Source organism: Macrobrachium nipponense, chromosome 24, assembly GCF_015104395.2.
Source record: "Macrobrachium nipponense isolate FS-2020 chromosome 24, ASM1510439v2, whole genome shotgun sequence".
NCBI classification, from domain to species: domain Eukaryota; kingdom Metazoa; phylum Arthropoda; class Malacostraca; order Decapoda; family Palaemonidae; genus Macrobrachium; species Macrobrachium nipponense.
This window is the reverse complement of record NC_061091.1, coordinates 52,910,380-52,931,212: the sequence shown is the minus strand read 5'-3', so window position 1 is coordinate 52,931,212 and position 20,833 is coordinate 52,910,380. Positions and strand designations below refer to the sequence as shown.

Sequence of the window (20,833 nt, the reverse complement as noted above, 5' to 3'; positions counted from 1 at the left end):
CCCTCCCTTGCCCTCTGTTTTCCTACTTCGGCTCACACCGGAGCTATATATTATGCCTATTAAGGCGGTAGGGGAGGGGTTATGCCCAAAAATTTTTCACTCTCTGGCATGCAACGGAGTTCTAGAGTAGCCCTGTAAGTGTTATAATGATACTCATGTATCCTTCCACTTACAGACTACCATCTGTGAGCACCCGGGGTGCAACGCCGTGCTCCAGGACCCCTGTGGACATGAAGTCTGCAGGTCCCACGCTCCGTGCGCGACTCCTCACGGGAATCTGCAGGTCTGGTTCCACGAAACGTGTACGATCTGCTATGATCTTGTGAGTCAGTTTTTGGATGGGGTAAGTATTTCCAGCTGTATATATAGCATATAAATACTGAATTATATCTTAAGTCTAAGTTTCAAATATGTCTTTTAAGCTTAAGTTCTCCATATTTTGTGAAATATATGCCCGAAATGTGTAGGCTTAAGGCTCTATTTTAGTCTAAGGTTGAACCTCAACTTTAAACTAAAAACTAATAGACACCCTCTCTTACAGGCTGCCGCTGTTAGAGAGACCGCCCTTGCAACCTTGAGGGCTTGGGTCGGCGGCTTCGGCAAGAACGCTGCCAAGGGACAGCCCTACATTTTAGAAAAGAGGATGGCTGTCTTGCTGTTCCCCGCGGCAAGTCGACGGGGTACGTCGACCCGGCGGAGGCAGCCCCAACGATGACGGCAATCCAGCGGCAGGTTGCCGCATGCATGAAGGAACCAGGCCAGGACATTTCAGCAGAAGTCGCGACGTTGGACCTTAATGTTGAACCGATGGTAGGTGTAGATGACCTGTTGGTCGAGGTAGGTACGCTGGACGCTCAAGGGCTTCCCTTGGGCGCCTCTGGATCTTCTTCTCCCGCTATCTCTACTGCTTCCTTCCAAGGCTTTACGGGAGCTGAGCTCCAGTATTCTATGCCTAGCGCTTCTGTGAAACCTAAGGTGAAGGGGCACAGAGCGCAGAAAACCCTAACGAAGGCGTCGTCGTCGTCCAAAAAGACTTCGTCGATGTCATCGTCTCGTAAGTCTTCGGCTTCAAATCCCGGAGCAGAGAAGGGTAAATCTTCTGCTTCAGGCTCTAGGTCTTCCAAGAGCAAGTCCTCCAAGGAGAGGCCCCGTACTCCGGCGGAGTCAACGGTCTCCCCTCCTCCTGAGGTACCTCTACCGAGTTACCCTTCCACCTCTGCATCGGCTCCTGCCTTTGATCCCAACGCTTTCTCCGTTGGGATGATGCAACAGATGGGGGATTTGGTAGGCTCATTGAGGAACAGTATGGAGCAGATGTTCTCCCAGTTATCCGACTGGATCACGACACAGGAGAACATAATATCCGGGTTTAACCAGGCCCCTCAAGCTACCCCTCCGGCACCTGGTGTTGGTCTGGTCCAGCTTCCTCCCCATGATTCTCTGCCTCCGTTCACAATGAACAACCCCTGGAGAGTGGCTTCCTACGCCCCTTTCCAGGACGGACTCATTTCCATCCCGGAGTGCGGTACTCGAAGGATTGAAGACTTCGAGTTTTATCCGGAGAACCTTCAACCGCCGTTCATTGGCTACGCCAGGCTAACGGAGGCAGCTATGACCAGGGAGGATAAGGTCCCGAGGGAGACAGTGCTGTACTCCCAGGACCACGCACAAAGGGAGTGGCTTCGGTGTCTAGAGGAGATGGACTGCTCGAACACCAGGATTCAAGCTTTCAAGAGTCCCTTCACCATCTTTACGATGGAGGAAGAGGCTCCTCTCCCCTTCTTAACGAAGATCGCCACTGTCACCATCCCAGCTGGCTTGAAGGGAGAACCCTTGCCTCAGTTAAGGGAAGCAGATCCCACTTCTCCTTTGCTCCCTTCGCTTGGAGATTTGTAGGAGGATCTGCCAAACACCTTCTCGGCAGGTAAGCTCAAACCGGACTGCGCCATGGACCAGTTCGGCGAGAAGCTACCAAGACTTCCTGATAGCCTCATTCAAGCTGAGTTTGAGGCCAAGACTAGGCTTGCCATGTCTATGAACACCATGGCAATGACAGAAGTAGCGGCTATATCCTACGCTTCAGAGCCGCTCTTCAAGTTATTGACCAAGTCACAGACTTATACGGTCCAATCGGACTTGTACGAGTTTGTGACAGCGAGGGTCAATTGTCGAAAGCATGTCCTCCAGGAAGCAACTATTTGGCATGAGCCGAATAAGCTGCTTTCCTCAAACATCTGGAGGGCAGACCTCTTCCCAGAAGCAATGGTCAAGGAGGTCCAAAATGAGGCAACGAGGCTCAATCAGAGCCTCAAGGATCGTTGGGGCCTCACTGCTAAGAGGCGCCAAGATCAGCCTTCAGCAGGCAAAAAGCTGAAAAAGGCTAAACGATTCCAGCCTTATCAAAAGAGGCCTCAACGCTTTAACCAAGCTGTGTCAGCTGTGCCGATTGTTCAATCAGGCCAGCCTTCTACATCGAAGACACCGGCTCAACCCATTTACGTGATTTCCCCTCAGGCTCAGCCTTCCACCTCCTACGCTGTCTCCCCCGCCTTTAACCAGGTGTTCGAGGGCCAAGCCTTCCAACACTATGACCGGTTCGCCAGGGGAGGTAGGGCTAGGGGATCCTTTCGTCAGAGAGGATCAGGAAGGTCGCTCAATAGGGGAAAGCACTTCCGTGGAGGCCGCGGAGGTCACTCGACCCAGCAGCAGTGAGATCTCCAAGGTAGGAGGGAGGCTGTTTCTCTTCCAGCGTCGGTGGGGGTTCAGCAAATGGGCACAAAGCATTGTGTCGAAGGGCCTGGGTTGGAGTTGGATTGGAGGCCCCCCTCCACCCAGACCGTTCCTTCAACTTCCATCGAAAGAACTGACGGAGTATGCGGAGGAGCTCCTCCAGAAAGGAGCAATAGCGAGAGTCAAGAGATTAAAGTTTCAGGGTCGCTTGTTCAGCGTACCAAAGAAAGGCTCATTAAAAAGAAGGGTAATCTTAGACTTGTCCCGCTTAAACTTGGCCATTCGCTGCGACAAGTTCAAAATGCTGACTATCTCGCAGGTGCGGACCTTACTTCCCCGTGGGGCCGTCACCACCTCTATCGATCTTACAGACGCATACTATCATATCCCTATTGCAAGACACTTTCGCCCTTACCTGGGCTTCAGACTAGGAGACCAAGCATTCTCCTTCAAGGTAGTTCCTTTCGGTCTGAATGTAGCACCCAGAGTATTCACGAAATTGGTGGAAGTAGTCGTTCAACAACTGAGGTCTCAAGGGATAATGGTAGTAGCGTACCTCGACGACTGGTTGATTTGGGCTCCAACAGTCGAGGAATGTCGCAAAGCCACAATGAAGGTCATTCAATTCCTGGAATATCTGGGGTTCCAGATAAACAGGACAAAGTCAAGACTCACTCCGGAGTCCAACTTTCAATGGGTGGGCATCCAATGGAATCTATCCTCCCATACTCTGTCGATTCCATCAGCCAAGAGGAAAGAAATAGCGAAGTCAGTGAAACAATTTCTAAAGTACAAATATGCTTCAAGGAGAAACCAGGAAAGAATCCTGGGTTCCCTCCAATTTGCCTCAGTGACAAACATCTTGATGAAAGCCAAACTTAACCAGGATCTGGCGCTCACGAGCAAATGTCAGATCCAGGGACAAGCTATCAACAATACCACAGATTCTACGGAATCGTCTGCGCCCTTGGACAAAGTTAAAGAACCTGTCCATGTCAGTACCCCTTCAGTTTCCCCCTCCGGGAATCACTATCCACACAGACGCTTCATTAAGTGGCTGGGGAGGATATTCTCAGTTCAAGAAAGTTCAGGGAACATGGTCACCCCAATTCCGCCAGCTTCACATAAATGTATTGGAAGCAATGGCAGTGTTCCTGACTCTGAAGAGGTTACGTCCTCCAAAGAACTCTCATATAAAGTTAGTTCTGGACAGCGCAGTGGTAGTTCATTGTATAAACAGGGGAGGCTCCAAGTCAAGACACCTGAATCATGTCAAGGTAGCCATCTTTTCCCTGGCGGACAAGTTCAGTTGGCACCTCTCCTCCACCCATCTGGCCGGAGTGAGAAACGTCATAGCAGATGCTCTATCCCGTTCAGTTCCTCTGGAGTCGGAATGGTCACTGGACAACAGTTCGTTCCAATGGATTCTCCGGAGGGTACCAGGCCTGCAAGTAGATCTGTTTGCATCTCAAACGAACCACAAATTCCTGTTATGTGGCTCCCAACCTGGACCCCTCCCCTAGGCCTATGCCACGGACGCCCTGTCCATAGATTGGAACAACTGGGAGAAGATTTATGTCTTTCCTCCGGTGAATCTTCTCCTGAAAGTACTGAACAAACTCAGGACGTTCAAGGGTCAGGTAGCTCTAGTAGCTCCGGACTGGCCGAAGAGCAACTGTTACCCCTTGCTCCTGGAATTGGGTCTTCGTCCTCTTCGAATTCCCAATCCCAGACTCTCCCAGTCAGTACAAATGAAGACTGTGTTCGCTTCCTCAGAAATTCTCAAAGCCCTAACTTTATGGACTTCATGAAGTTTGCGGCCAAGAGGGATGCAAATATCGATCCACGAAATATCCTTTTCCTGGAATCAGATAAAAGAGATTCAACTTTGAGGCAGTATGACGCTGCAGTTAAAAAGTTGGCATCCTTCCTTAGGGAATCAGACATTAAAATCATGACAATCAATTTGGCTATATCCTTTTTCAGATCCTTATTTGAAAAAGGGTTAGCAGCTAGTACTATTAAGACAAACAAGTCAGCCTTGAAGAAGATTTTTCAATTGGGTTTTAACATAGACTTAACAGATTCTTACTTTTCGTCTATTCCCAAGGCTTGTGCTAGACTTAGACCTTCAGTAAGGCCTACTTCAGTGTCATGGTTCCTAAATGATGTTCTAAAACTGGCTTTGGATACAGATAATACGACATGTTCATTTATAATGCTCTTAAGAAAAACATTGTTTTTATTAAGCTTGGCTTCAGGAGCTAGAATTTCAGAACTGTCGGCGTTATCCAGAGATGCGGGTCATGTAGAATTTCTTCCTTCAGGAGAAGTTCTGCTTTCTCTGGATCGCAGCTTTGTAGCAAAAAATGAGGATCCTTTGTTGAGGTGGGAACCATGGAAGGTTATACCCCTTCCCCAAGATCTTTCTCTTTGTCCAGTAACGACCTTACGAGCCTTTCTGTCTAGGACATCCTCATCCTCTTCGGGTCCTCTCTTTAGAAGAGAAAAAGGTGGTACTTTATCAATTAAAGGTATTAGGCAACAGATCCTACACTTTATTAAGCAAGCTAACCCTGAATCCTTCCCCAAGGCACACGATGTCAGGGCAGTAGCCACCTCAATCAATTATTTTCAACATATGAATTTTGATGATTTGAAAAAATATACTGGATGGAAATCGCCGACAGTATTTAAGCGCCACTACTTAAAGTCTTTGGAATCTCTAAAATTTTCAGCAGTTGCAGCGGGTAACATAGTTTCCCCTGACTCTGCTCAGTAGTTTAGTTGAAGATCCAGATCTCCTTTCTACCTATCTCAGCCAACAGTTTGTCTAACCTACCATGTTCATCTACACTTACCCTTGAGTCTTAGCTGCTCTTGTGATGGTTTAGTGGGTGTCCCTTATTTTTTTGCTAGGGTCACCCACAATTGATTGTACATACTAAACTTTAGGATGTGGTCCCCTTATTTTTATGCTAGGGTGCCACATCCCCATTACCAATGGTTATTGTATTTGGTATTGATATCTATGAGACTTATTTGGTGTGTTTTTAGGTTAAGTTTGTTCACACACATGCTTTATTACATTTGGTGTTAATTTCTATTAAAACTTATTTAGTGTGTTTTAAATTATGATTGTCACACACATGTTTATTTCAAATTCACCCTATAACTGGTGTAAGACTTTGTAAATAATTTTAGTTATAAGTTACTTTTAAGTATTGTTCTTTATCCAGATTGTATGAACAATTGTATAAATATTTTGTTACAATTATAGTATATAGTTGAATTTTAAGTTTTATTGAGACCTTCTTTATTTCAATCTTGTGCTAATTCTCTGGTACAATTTCGCGCAGTGACACGAACTGAGCCCAGAAAAAGGATTTTGACGTAGGAAAAATCTATTTCTGGGCGATTGGTTGTTGTCGCCAGCGAAATCCCACCTCTTCCCAACCCTTCGCTCAAGATTGATTGCTAACTTCAGGATGGCCACCAGAGGCACGGCAGTCACCTAAGCATGGGTTGTAGTAGTAGTAGTTGCTGCCCCGTTCTGTGGGTCGGCTCTCTTCCTGAGGGATTTTGTTGTGGGAAATTTCTAATTGACAAGAAGTTCGTGGTAGTGGTCTCACTCGCCCTAGTGTTCATACCGACGCCCTTCTTGTGGGTGAGCAAGTCAGTTATACTGACCTTTTCTTTATTTGGTTTATTCTCTGGTATTTGTTAAATCATTTACCTAAGAAATAATGAATTAAAGGATTATTTCGCTAGGCGACACGAACCAATCGCCCAGAAATAGATTTTTCCTACGTCAAAATCCTTTTGTTAGGCATTTTGTGGAAGATAGTTAAATATTGCTTTTGTTTGAATTAGCGAGTATTCGGCATGTCCGATACCGGTTCTCAAAGGATTAGGTATTGCAGCAAAGGCTGCAATACTAGACTGATCAAGGCCTGTTATGATCCACTTTCAGTTTGTATGGAGTGTAGGGGTCAAACTAGCTCTCTGACCTTGACTTGTGGGTAATGTGTTGAGTGAGATAGTAAAAATTGGAATACTTTAACTAGCCATTTGAGTAAGTTAGAAAGAGACAAAAAGAGGAAGGCTACTTCTAGAGCAAATGCTAAAGAAACATTTAGCTAGTCAGGATTTGACTGTTGATATTATCTCTCCTTCCACTTTTGTTTAACCTTCCCCCTTTCCTAATCAACCTAATTCCAACTCTAAGTCTCTTGCACCCGAGCCCGATGTTGTTGCCAGCCTTGAAGCTAGAGTAGATCACAGATTCTGTATCATGTTGCAGGTGATGGAGACTTTAGGAGCATCTCTTAAGATGTTGATGGACAAGGCAGGTGTTCAAGTGATTGCCAGTGTCAGTGTTATGGAGGAGGTGGCTGTTCTTCCCACCGATTCTCATAGGTAAATGTCCCTATCAAACTCCCCAGCACCTGGGAGGAGGCATACTGGAATGGCGGATACTTCAGAGAAAATGTGCTTACTGGTGGACTATTTCCTTTCCTCAAAGATCCTGAAAATGTGTTATCTGTTGAAGAAGTCACATTTTTGCATGATAAGGCACCATTGTAGCCCAAGGGAGGTCAGTTGGGTCTGCCCACGAGCAGTCACCCCCTCAGGCAGTCCTGTTGATAAGTCCCAGGCGCCAATGGCGCTTTGTACTACATGAGTCTCGGCCGCTGAAAAGGAGGACTCGTAACATGTCGCCTTTCCCCGTCCCCCTTAAGAAGGTCAGTGTATTGCAAGAAGACCAACATCCTTCTTGCAGCTTCTGGCACAGCCCAGAGCATTTTTCACAAGAGGTAAGTGTGCCTCGGGGACAACGTAACAAGAGGATAAGGTTGCTCATAAGAAAAGTTCTGAGCGTCCGTTGGTGCCCGATATTTATCCTCCTGTGCTCCCCTTTCCAGATCGTTCTTGTGTTTTTACATCTGGATCCAAGAAGCGGACTGCACTTGAGCATCTGTTGGCGCATGTGCACCCTTCTTGTACAGAAGAGGACACAGTTCGTCCTTTGTCTTCTGTAGGAGTTCAAGAACATCCATTAATGCAGAACCACCCGTTGGCATAGGAACACCCATTGGCTCAAGCGTTCTCTCTACTTAAAGAGCTCCCATTGGTGCATTCTCGTCCTCGGGTATTAGAGCCAGTAATTGTACATGAGAGAGTTTTGGCTCGCAAGCACCCATTGACACCCCTGGAACAGTAAGTTATGATTAAGCACCTGTCTGATACTGGTGCAGTGTCTCGAGTTATAACGGTAACGGACCCAGCCTATGCAGCCATTCAAAGTAAATTAGATAGTATTTTGGGCTTTATGAAGACTTCAGCTCCTCCTGCTCAACTCAAGCAGTTTTCTCCCCAGTTTCGTCAGAGAAAGAGGAGGAAGAAGAGGAAGAGGATAAGGAGACTCCTCCTACAGCCTACAAGTCGCCTTTTCGCTATTTTTTAGTAAATTTCTCAGTCTCTTTCTCGCCAACAGCTCCTGCTTCATCAGAATCCTCCTATATGAGGGACAATCAGACAGATTCGTTGTAGTTACCCAAACTCATCCTTTCTTTTTCAGCTGGCAAGGCCTTAAAAGAGATTAATCTTTGGCTTGCGGACAAGAGGGACCAGGGGAAGGTTAATTTATCTGCCCTCCTTTTTGCCTTTCCACAAGGAGACACTTGTGTTACGAGACTGGGGAGGCTCTCTTTTTAAGCGTATCTGCCTCCACCCAGATGTATTTTTCTGGTTTCATTGACTCAGTGAGAAGGTTAGCTTTTAACTCTGCCATGATAATGTTCTCAGCATCAGAGTTGATCACCTCATTGAAACATTTTTTGAGTTTCTGAGGTAGTGAGCTTCCTTGATTGGGTAGTAGGAGCCTTGGGTCGTAAGATCAAGGAATGCGCTCCTTTAAATGAGGAGACTTTTATGGATATTTCAGGTGTTATTTCCTGCCTTGATAAAGGAATAAGAGATAGTTCTTTGGAGTTGGCCCCTCGTTTTAGGCATTCTCAAAAAAGAGAGAACTCTGATGTTCATTCATCACTAAAGGTGTTTCTCGAACACGGGGATCTGCATTGCTTTACTTTCCTCTAGATAGAGGACATTTATTTCCTGAAGATACTGTGATCCAGGTTTCTTCTGAGTTACAGAAGAAATCAACTCTGGATTTGCTTTCCCAGTTGGCAGAACATCCGTGTGATCCTACTCCCAGCTTGCGACCTTCTCCGGCTATGTGCGCTCAGCCCTTTCGTGGCAGAGGAGTATCTAGATCCTTCCCGAGAAATAGGGGTAGAGTTTGCTTCACCCTGTGTTCTATCAAAAAATCTTCGGCTAAGTCCTCCTCTAAGAAGTGCAGGGTCAGTCATTGGTGCACCAGTAGGAGCGAGGCTCCTCCAGTTGTGGAGAAACTGGGAAGTAAGAGGGGTAGAGCCTTGGATAGTAGAAGTTTTAAGGGAGGGCTACTTTATCCCTTTCGAGAGAGCTCCACTCTTGTCCGTCCAACTCTGATAAGTTTGTTGGCCTACTCAGAAGTTTTGTCCCTCTTAAAGAAGAAGGCCATAGTAGCAGACCCACTAACTTCAGGATTCTACAATTGACTTTTTGTAGTCCCCAAGGCCTCGTGGTTGTTGGAGGCCAGTACTAGAAGAAATTTCTCTGATTTGCTTTCAAGAACAGAGTACTATATCAGTTCAGAGCTCTGTGTTTTGGGCTGTCAACAGCCCCGCAAGTGGTTACTCTCGTACTGGCTCCCATTCCAAAGTGTTTACTGTATATCTAGTTGGAATCCTAGTGTCTCCTTATCTGGGCGATTGGCTTCTTCGATCACACGGCTTCTTTGATCACACACAACAGAAGTGCATGGAGGACTTGCAGAGGACCATTTTATTAACCAAAGAATTAGGACTGCTATAAGCCAGGAAAAGTCACAGCTAGTCCCGTCAACAAATAATCTATTTGGGGAGGAAGATAAATTCATTAACTTTTCAGGCATTTCCATCCCTACAAAGGGTGGAATCTTGTATCCAGAAGGAGGAAGTGGAGATAGAGGTCTTCTCCGAAGGGGTGGCAGAGAGTACAGGATGGTTGCTGGGAGAGAGGTAGGAAGACAACGGATTCACAATGTTTGAGTGGTTTGGGGCGAATTAATCCCCACCATGGGTTTAGGCTTTCTTACAATTCTCCTCCCGGCACCTTCCCCCACTGAGCAGCGGACCAAAGTGAACACTCCGCACACAACTTCACCGTTGCATTCATGTCCTCAGCAGGAGGCACAAAGGGAGTGAGGATAGACATCCAGAGAAGCACAGATCTTCCTGCACTTCTTGCTGTCTACCCCGGGGCAGCGCAGCTGGCAGAGGGTAACATAGGTTGCAAATTAAGTGTTTGCTGGATGTTCATATCAAACACTTATACAACCAAATATACCTATAGTAAAAGGAATAATCCCATGGGGAGAGAAGAATTGAAGAAAGGGTTGAGAGCAGTGAAAACACATCCTTCCACAACAATGGCCGAAAGCATATTGGAAAGTTTATGTCCGGTCGGAGGGAGTACCAACAACCGAACCGGTAGTTAACTACCGAACTGCCTTGTTTGAAGAATTCAGCGGCCATGTCCAGGCTATGCCTCAAGCATTTCTCATTGTAAAGGACTGACCTGAAGGTTGATTCCACATATGAACAAATGACAAATTTTAAAATTAATTTGTATTTTTCATAGCTTACAAACCTGAGGTCTCAACATTTACTGCCCACCTCTAGCTGCCCCTCTTATATCCTGGATTGGAAGCAAGACTGATTTGTCACGGACTCACGAGGTTTCTAAGCCCGGTTGGTGACCAGCTTCCACCTTGTATACTCATGAATTGCCAAATGCCACAGACTCCTTGCTTTACAGTCTTTGATTGTTTTAACCAGATTTCAGCTGGCGCTAGAAGATTATCCTATTGTTAAGACGTCAGGTTTGTTAGCTAAGAAAAATGCAGATTGATTAAAAATTTGTCATATTATGTGTATATTGATAATATATTAAATCTTGACTTAGTTAAAGAAATATACTGTATTATAACAGAAAACACACTTGGATAGAAGAATTAGAGTATTCACTGTCCACATGCTGTAGCTCAGCTTCAGAAACAATGAAATCATTTTTGGTGAAACACTGGGTACCATTAGCAAAATCATACAACATTTCTTTAATTACCTTTGGCTGAGGCAACCCACACGATTCGCTTAATCTTTTGGAGGGGCAACAACCAGAGCTGCATGCAGAGGTCTGCATGGGCAGTTGAAATAAAAGATGTTGCAGATCCATTTGTGTATCTCCACAAAAGGAGCATCTTCCAGGAGTTCACTCAAGTCCTCCAGTTTTGCTATCAAAAATCTTTGTAAGCAAGACACTGTCCTTAGTTAAGTTGACTCTTGATTTCTTGTGGTCCAAGAAATTAAGATACAATTGGACAGTAGTACAATTTATGGTTGTGAGTAGCAAGGAGAGGGCTGGTAGATGAAAAAGAACCTAAAGGATGATAAGAGGATATGGTGAACTGACTGGACTCCGTGGAGAGCAGCAATACAAGTTACAGCTCATGTATGTGAGAAGCATGAGGATCAGAAAATGAAGATTCATCTCAGTACAGCATGAGAGCACTCTTGAGGCAAACAGGGCCTCATGGGAACAATGGAGGAAGGATCATTTGGCATTGGAATATCTTGAAATTAAGGTGCAATGATGGAAATCTTTTATTTAAATTAATGGCAATACCCTTCCTAATCGGTGGACTGGAAAAATGAATTGGTTTCACCCTATCAAGATGTTAATTTAACCACTTGAAGTTGAGTTTGTGTATGATAGAGTGTGCTTACGGAAGTGCATAAATGTAACTTAAGTTTGTAGTTGCGCAATCTCGGATTGTACTGTTCGAGATGTGCATGACGACTCAAGAGGGGAAAGAAATGTAGCTCCCTAAGTTTTCATTTGAAAGGCCATGTATCTCCCTTGTAAAAGGGAACCAGTATAAGAAACCAGTTTAAGAAGTTATAAGAGCCAATTCTAAAAGGAACAATTATGGAACGAATACAGCTAGGAATAAGTTGCTTTCACAGTGTATCCACCTACTGTTAATTACTAAGAAATTTTACAGAAACCATAGGAGTCAGCCTTTCCCTCAGTCTTAACTACAAAAATGAAGATTCGTCCGACTCCAACGTCAAGTACCAGTTCCAGCTAAGAATAGGCCTAAAATATTAGCCTAGGTCTATGGGGTACACTTTTACTATTAGCGTATGCCAGGGTTTGACTTATGTATAGGTTAGTCTCGAGTTGCTGTCCTAAAATGAAATGAATGGTAGCCTCAGAATATAAATCAGGACAATTAACATATCAATACAAGTGTAGTAATAACTTTATAAGGGGACTTCATGGGAACACTGAGGCCCAGGACGCCTTGGCAGTGGAATATCCTGAAAAGAGAACCTGCACAGTCAGGTAGTACTCAAAGGTGGTGGACTATATCATAGCGGTGGAGTAGTACATTGTAGTTGACTCTGGAACAACCAGGGAAACTGATGTTGTAGGATACTTGGATGTGTTGAAAGACCTTGTAGACATGGAATACACTGCAGCAGTCAAATAAATGGAAACAGGTGGCAATACAGGAGCAGTAAGGTTTGCAGAAGCTGAGTATACACATGGCCAACTGCACACAAGATAAATACATGTTAAGGGGGAGCCAAGTTCATTGGAGTAGTTAACTATAACACGTCTTGCGTGATAACATATTGTTATTATTTAGGATTTTTAAGTGACTGTGTTTGTGTTTTACGTCCTGCTACGCCGAGGATGGCCTCCAAAAGACATCCCCCCCCCCTCTCTCTTGAAACCTCTGCTTTGGACCCTCCCCCTGACAACAAAGAAGGCTTTACAAAAGTCCAGAAAAAAAATAGGAAGAAAGCACTGCTATCCTCCAACATCATCGGGGTCTCGATCCCCTCGACATCCTCTACACCGAATATTACCAGCAACAAAGATTTTTCTGCATTGCCGAAATTCAGAGCTGTGACTGAACAAGGCCAGACTTTGCATGCAGCTGTGCTGGCCCTAGAAAAGAAGTACCCTGGAGCGAATCTTAAACCAGACCGAACTTGAGAGGGGATTTTACTCATCACTGCCAAAGGCCATCAATCTGTTGAACTGCTCAAGAAGGATCCCTTGTGTTTCTTGCTTGACCCTGCTGAAAAGATCGCAAAGGGGGTGATTTGCAAAGTTCCCAAGTATGTCACCATCGAATGAATCCTCGAAGTGCCCAACATCATGAGTGCCAAGAGATGGACAGCCAAGACAAGAGAAGAAACCCTGAAAATTGAAGCCACTTTCAAGGGAAAAATACCGACCTGTGTAAACCTTGGGATCCTTGGAACCTTTTGAGCAGCCTCCATACCAGAACCTCTGAGATGTGTCAAGTGTCAGAGGTTTGGTCATCACAAAAATGAGTGCACGTCCGACAACATATGTAGAATATGTAGCCAGTGGAACGACACTGAAGTGTGCCGATGAAACTCAAGGCTAAGGACATGTTGCCCGATGCCCTAATTGTAAGCAGCAGACTGGAAAAATTCTGGAAGATGAAGGGCATCCCTCTCCCATCAGCAAAATCACAAGACCGGCAACCATCACCTCTCAGAAGACCTCCAACCAACCCAAGATTCGACCCAAGAATAAATCTTCCTCCTGCACCACAAATTCCTCAACCTCCCTGCTCCCAACCTCCTTCAACCCAGCACTACATTCCCAATCCCTCACCCTCTTCTCTCCACTATATTCCCACTTCCCAACCTCCTTCAACCCCTAAGATCACCCCTCCGACCTTTAAAGTCACTCCTCCGACCCCTAAGTTCACTCCTCCAACCCTGACCCCTGAGATCATTCCCCCAACCTCTACAACGCCCGTAGTTCCTGTTTTGTGTAGATGCAGGAACTCAGACTGAAGCATCGCCAGTCCAGTGTATGGACGAAGAAACTCAGACTAAGAAATTGTCTTTGTTGTGTTTCAATGGATCAACTCAGACTGAGCTAACTATCAGTGACCAATATACAACAAAGGTCTTTCTCACCTTTGAATGTCTGGTCAAAACCGTTAAAGAAGCAAGAAAAAGTTTTTCAAAAATGTTGGCAGAAGAACTCTACAAAGAGACCCTCAAATACGAGATTGACTTGACAGACCGCTTCCTCGGAGAAGAGCATCGTTTTCTCCACACTGATTAGTTGTTAATTATTTGGTTGACTACTATCTTCTTTTTCTCCTATACTAAAAAACCTCTTCTCCGTTTTCGGCCGCCTCACGTCTAACGACCGAAATTTTTAAAATACCGCACTAACAACCACTTAAGCTTCTGCTAACTTCTGGCCTCAAACATTTTCGTTTTTCTTACATCGTTCCCCACTACTAAAGATTGATGGTTTTTTCTTTCCTCGAGTAAATGAAAACTGGTATTTAATCTCCATAGAGTTGTGCTGTTTTTTCCCCGTTTTTCTCCGACGATAAATATTTCACTTGTCTTTACTGGCTATCTCCGACTCGCCAGTACTCGCTGCTATTGTTCTTTTTCTCCTACTGACGGGGGTGCCCTAGGGCTCAAAGAGGTTTGTAACTTTGCCTGTTAACCTTTCATTTTACTTATTTCATGCATACCATTTCACTGACATATCTATATGATTGAAATAGTGCATTTTATATCCTAAAAATTTCACCTTCTCTGCAAAATATTCAATATGACCTACAGACTGCTTCATGAGCAAGAGCCCGTGCTGGCATAAGGCCAGCTGAATCAAAATCAACCAACCACCAGTCAAGTATGCAAGGTCATTAGATATGTTAAGGATATTATTATTGTGTGAGCAGGATCAACCAAAGCGGATGACAGCAGGGGTCACAGCTGGAATGACAAGATTGCAAGCCCACAGCTCCTTTATTGATGAATCAACTGCAGTGATGAACTGATCTGGAGGGTGGAAAAAAACTTTATTATTTGTCTGGTAAAGAAAGTATCGTCCGTTGAATAAACTTTCTCCAATGAGGGTGGAACTGATGGAATAACAGCTGGAGAAGGGAGCAGAGTAGAAGGAGTAAAGTTGGAAATGAAAGGAACGGCAGACCAGGGGTTACAGGGAGGTTGTTAGGAGAGAGAGATATATCTTCAGCATGGGGTCGAGACTGGAGATGGTTGATGACTCCTACACTGCCCACTCTTGTTTGGGAGAGGTGGCAGTACAGACTGCCGTGAGAATGGGTTTTCTTTCAGGATTCTCTTAATTTCGCATAATGCCCCTGGTCACCAACCGCACTAAGATGATTTCCATCCGATGTTAAAATTGTTTATTTACTCCCTAACACAGCTTCACTCATTCAGCCGATGGATCAAGGCGTAATAGCGTACAAGAAATATTACACTTACTGTATATACAGACAAGCATTGACCTAGGTGTGACCTTATGTGACTTCTGAAAGGGTTACAACATTTACAATTGTATAAAGAATATTGATGCTGCATGGTGTGAGGCGAGTAACATGAACATGAGTGGAGCGTGGAAGGCTATGTGCCTACATTTTGTCTACAATTTCAAGAGATTTAAGAATAGGATGCAAAGCTTGACTTAGGGGCAGACGACTTTGAAGAGCTCTTTTGAGTCTCATACAGAGGAGTTGATGAATAAGGATTTAATGGCATTGAAAAAATGCAAAGAACCGAACAACATGAAGTTCTTCCTTTAAAGAAGTTTGAAACAAAATTAATGGCCAATGAGTTTTCTCATATAAAAAAAGTTTTGTCTAATTTTAAGAATGAGGATCTAAATGTTGAGAGATTCTCAAAAGTAGCAACAACCATCAATGATGCCATGTAGTATTATTATTGTATAATATATGATGAAAAGCAAAGAAAAACATTGCAAATTTCCGTGGACCAATTCTTCAAACCAGTGCCTTCAACTTCAACAGCCTCCCCACCTCTGTTGACTGCTTCCTCCCCAAATGAAGAAGAAGTGATGCCGAAGGAATACTTCCCGAAGAAATCCTTCCTGAAGACGACGAGGACGTTGACAACCCACCACCCCTGTAATTCCACACCACCTCTCCTCCTTTCAACCATTACATCAAGCCTACAATACCAGTTTCTTAGGTAAGTACAACCACTGTGCTTTACTGTATTATTATTATTGCAATGTACTTATTTAGGAAACTTGAAGAAATTACTTAAAAAGAAATTACTCAGCCTCATCTTTGGTGGACCAAATTGGTATCATCTATCTTTGGGTCATGCTTGTCTTCCATTCCACCACTACTAACAGATGATGGTAGTAGATTGGTTACTGGCCCTAGGGAAGAGGCTGAACTGCTTCATCAAGCTTTTGAAGCCAAGCAATCTGCTGAGGATGCCCCACTTGCTGATACGTACTTGTCACCTTGAACCTCTTCTAACAAAATTTCCATCTCACTCCAGGGATGTTAAGAAAATTCTGGACAATTTTGATAGGTAGGGTGGAGAAGACCCTGATGGTTTCTTCCCTGTTTTTTTTTTTTTTAAGTTAAAACCTGTCATCTCCCAAGTTTAGTAGATTATATAGTTTTTTATTTTGACATAGTATCTTTGTGGATGAGCGCGAGCTTATTAGTACAGTGCCTGTTCCAAAGAATGGGATATCTGCTGACTGCAGTAACAATAGGCCAATCTCTATTCTCCCTTTTCAAGCCGCTATATAAATATGTTGAATCAAAAGGATTGTTAGCTGATAGTCAATATGCATATAGGAAGCATTTAGGTACCTGTGATGCTCTTTTAGAATTAACATGTCATTTGCAGGGAACTTTGATAAGGGTTTTGAGTCCAGAGTAATTCGAATAAATTTTAGCGCTGCTTTTGATTTAGTAAATCACAAGGCCCTTATTTATAAACTTCAGAATCTTGGAGTGGATGGACATATTTTAAGATTACTTCAAGATGTCCTCACAGCGAGTTGCTGTGCGCATGATGTTCTTGGTTCACTGTTTGTTTTAGGGTGTACAAGTGACTTGGTTGTTGTTCAGTATCTGATGATGCAACACTTGAGGGTGTAGTAAAGTCTCCACTTTTGAGAAATGAAGATGCCCTCAGCCTCAATCGGGACATGGGCTGGATCAGGGAATGGTATAGTCGGTGGGGTATGAGGCTGAACTCCAGTAAAATTAAAACACTATTGATTAGCGGATCTTATTCAGATTTCCCACCCCATCCTCCCCTTCAGGTTGACGGAACTTTGCTGACCGAGTAAGCTTTAACTAGTATAACTTTTGACTCACATCTAACTTTTGAGAAACATCTAATGAAGGTTTCAGCGAGTGCTGCACGAAAGTTAGGTATTGTTCATAAGGCTTCATATATTTATAACAGTGATGAAATCAGTGGAACCTGTTTTAGGTCATTTTTACTCCCTTTACTCAAATACTGTTCTCTGGTGTGGATGTCTGCTTCTGCCAAAGATTTATCTCTTTTAGATAGAGTGGTTCATGGTGGTAAGTTTCTGTTTCCTAATAGCAGTAGTTATAACTTGGACCATCGTCGGATGGTCTCTTGTTTGTCACTTTTTCATAATTTTTATTTGAGTTCAGTAATAAAGAATAGAGAAACTTCTTTACAAAATAAATGCAGCTGAAATAGCCATTATTTTCAATAATAATAATAATTATTATTATTATGATAATGTATATATCATTCTTATTAGTAAAGTGCTCTATAAACTATACTGCTATCATCACAATTTACTTATTAAGGTCTTATGTATCATTCATATTAGCAAAGCGCTTTATAAATTGTATTATTATCATCACAATTTACTTATTTATATTTTATATATAATTTATATTAGTAAAGTACTCTGTAAATTGTACTATTAACATCAATATTTACTTATTTAGATTTTATGCATCATTCATATTAATAAATTGTACGTACTCCATAAAATCTGTACAGCACAATACTAGTACTATTGTCTTTTGGTATGAAAAAAAAAATTATAGTACTCTACGTATTGACTTTGCGTACTACAGGAATTCCCTGGTTATTGGCCGACTCGGCCAATAATTGAGTTATGACACCATAACATACCTAACAGAGGTGCCATTAACCGGTTATTGGCGCCATAAATGGCAGAGTTTCGGTTAATCCCGCCGATAACGGCAACCCTGCTGATAACCAGGGACTGCCTGTATATATCAAATTGTACTTATCTACAAATCAAGATATGAACAGCCGTCCAGAACGTAACTCGTTCGTAAGTAGAGGAGTGTCTATACTATATCACAATATTAGTACATAAAAATTAAAAACCACTTAGTACTAAATCATCAAAAAGCTGAAAGTGCAGTCATGCACAGTTGTGACAGTAATACAAAGCTGAAGTAAAGGAAAAATATTTACTGAATTAATAAACCTCACTAGCAGTTTATATATTCAGTCCCAACAGGGACAGGTAAGGACGAGAACTTATTCTGAACAGCTTATTTTACGACTGTGAAAAATTAAAATTCAAGAAAGAAGTGTATATCATATTGGTTACACGAACTATTAAGTGACCAAAACTGAAAAAGTGAATTCAGTACAGTAATACAGTGGCAGCAGTGTCCAAAACTGACTTTGCCATTAACAGTTTTGGCTCTTCATCTAGATTATGAAACTTTTCTATGCCTTCCTCCTGCTACAGTATTGGGCAGGTCAGGCTGTGGCTAGAGGCTGGTTTCACCTTGTGCAATTAGATTCTTGCCTCCTGTTTTAGTCCAGGAAGGTGATGAATATCCAAATTCTTGGTGGGGTGCATTAGAGGGACATCTCACAGCAGAATTTCTGAGTTTCCTGAAAAATTCTGGTGGGTTCTGTTATGAGTAGGGAGCGCAAAATGCTGGGAGAATAATTCTGATAACACATAGGGGTGATGTTATTAAGGTTCCACATGGCTGCCTGTCCAGTGTTGGAATCTAGCTTCTTGATGAGATCCTTTACAAGGCTTGCAGGAAGGCGGTGAAAACCCTTGAGCTCCATAGATTAGAGGCATTGAAAATCAGCAGAAGATAGCAGGCAGGAAAGACCTCAAGTGACAAAGTACATACCTTTGAGATTGATGTTGGGGAGGACTCCGGTAGTCAACCGGAAATAGAGAATAGAGACGTCTTGAGAAGCGATTAAATGTAAAACCTTGACCAAGTATTAGGATGAGCCACTTTTTTGGGAGGGGGCACAGTTGCTAGATGCTCCCAGAAACAAAGTTTCTCCCCAAAGTGAAAGAAAAAGAAATAAGTGGCACTGAAGAGGTGGTCCCCTAGCAAGAGCTTCCATTCTTGGGATTGGGTGATAAACCTGGATTGGGCAACCATTCCTTTCATAGAAATGTCAAAGCTAGACATCTGGAAGAGCAAAGAGTGCTGACGTATATAGTCATTGTTGCCTTTAGAAGGGCTTTTGCCAATGATCTCTGAGGTGACATTCACTATTAGGAGGTCAAATTCTAGAGACTTTTGATTCAGTATAAACCATGAGTTTTGCTGCAGAACCAGTCTTGTGGTGCTGCTGCTACCTCTCAGTACTGTAGATCATGAGGATCCATGCAAGGTCTCACTTAAATCATGCTGATGTGGAGGACTCTCAGTGTAGTCCTCTTCTTCAACTAGGTAGATCTCCTCTTAATCCAAGTCAAACCTAGCTTGCTTGGTTAGGCTGGTGACATCTGTAGATTTCAAAGAAGTACATATTGGAGGCGTCTTGTTGGGGGTGGGGGCGGGGTGTGGTTTCCAAGATCAGGTCCAAAAAGGTTAAGCATTGCCATTGTTAGGCAAACTTAGAGAAGAGGTAGTGTCACTGGAGGAGGGTGATAGAAACATATATGAGCCAAAGGTTTCTTGGTCAGCGCCTAAGTCATTTGATGACTGGAGGAAGGCTTGTGATGATCCATGGTTTAAGAAGTCTGGGCAAAAAGCATGAGCCTTAGCAACTGCTGACGTCAAGACTTGTCTTGTCATTGTTGATTATTCTTGGTGGTTCATAGATTCAGGAATAGGGAGGATTTTAGAGGTCAACAGAGGGTGGCAAGGAGCATGCACAGGCAATGGGAAAGTGTTGTCAAGAGTGTGAGAAGTAGCAGCAGAATGAAGAGTAGTGGTAGTGTGACTGGCAGGAAAAACTAGCAGGGGGGGAAAGGGACCTCAGAAGCAGGGGTGAATATATACAAGGAATGATGAACACTTGAAAAATGAGTATGATGTGATACTAATGGGGAGGGATGTGCTTAGGAAAAAAACAGACAAGAGCAAGGTCAGAAGCAGGGTAGCTAGTGAATGGAGAAGAGCGTTTGTCTCCAAGTAGATCAGAGGTACTAGCAGAATGAATGCTGGAAGGCCAAACATGGACTGTTGAATGTGAAACAGTGTTGACTTTGGTCTGTATTAAGACAACAGAAAGCCCATCAGGCATTGGAGAGTGGTGCTGATGGGGAGACTGGAAGACAGAAGTCTCAGTGGTGTGAGGACGGATGAAATGTCACATAGTACTTCTTGTAGCAGGCAGTGAAAACTCAGCTGCTGGTTAAGTGCCAAGAAGAGGCAATCCTCATGTGAGTTGTCTACCCATCATAAATGAACTTTTGGAGAGGTGCAGTCATTATCAGAAAAACGTTTCTCCTTGATGACGGTCATAACATTGTTCAGGATTTTAAGCCAGAACCAAGGAAAGTTAAGACCTCTTTATGATAAGACTCATTCATCCTTGCCTATATGCAAGTTGCCTCTGTGAACTGAAAGCCTCCATTGGCTGCTCTGGATTTACTCTCCACAGGGAACCTTGGATTAGGGCGAAGCCTACCTAGGCAAGATTTTAAAAGTGCGGGGCTGCAGCAGCTCTCTCTCAGAACCGCTCAGAAGCAGAACTTCCTCAGACTTTCGCAAAGCTCTGCAGACTCCACTTCACCCCTTCTGCTCCCCTGCCTCCTCTGGGGGATCCCACAAGTGTTCTTATACCTCCATAGTGGACAGAAATATCAACAGATAAGAAGACTACCAAACCCAGCATTTCCAGAC

At 43.6% G+C, this 20,833-nt stretch overlaps 1 protein-coding gene across 1 annotated transcript in view; it reads right to left on the bottom strand.

Moving 5' to 3' along the window:
- The window catches only part of LOC135205632 (galactoside alpha-(1,2)-fucosyltransferase 2-like), an 80,041-nt gene that overhangs the window by 57,440 nt on the left and 1,768 nt on the right, over positions 1 to 20,833 (bottom strand). The window lies entirely within an intron of this gene.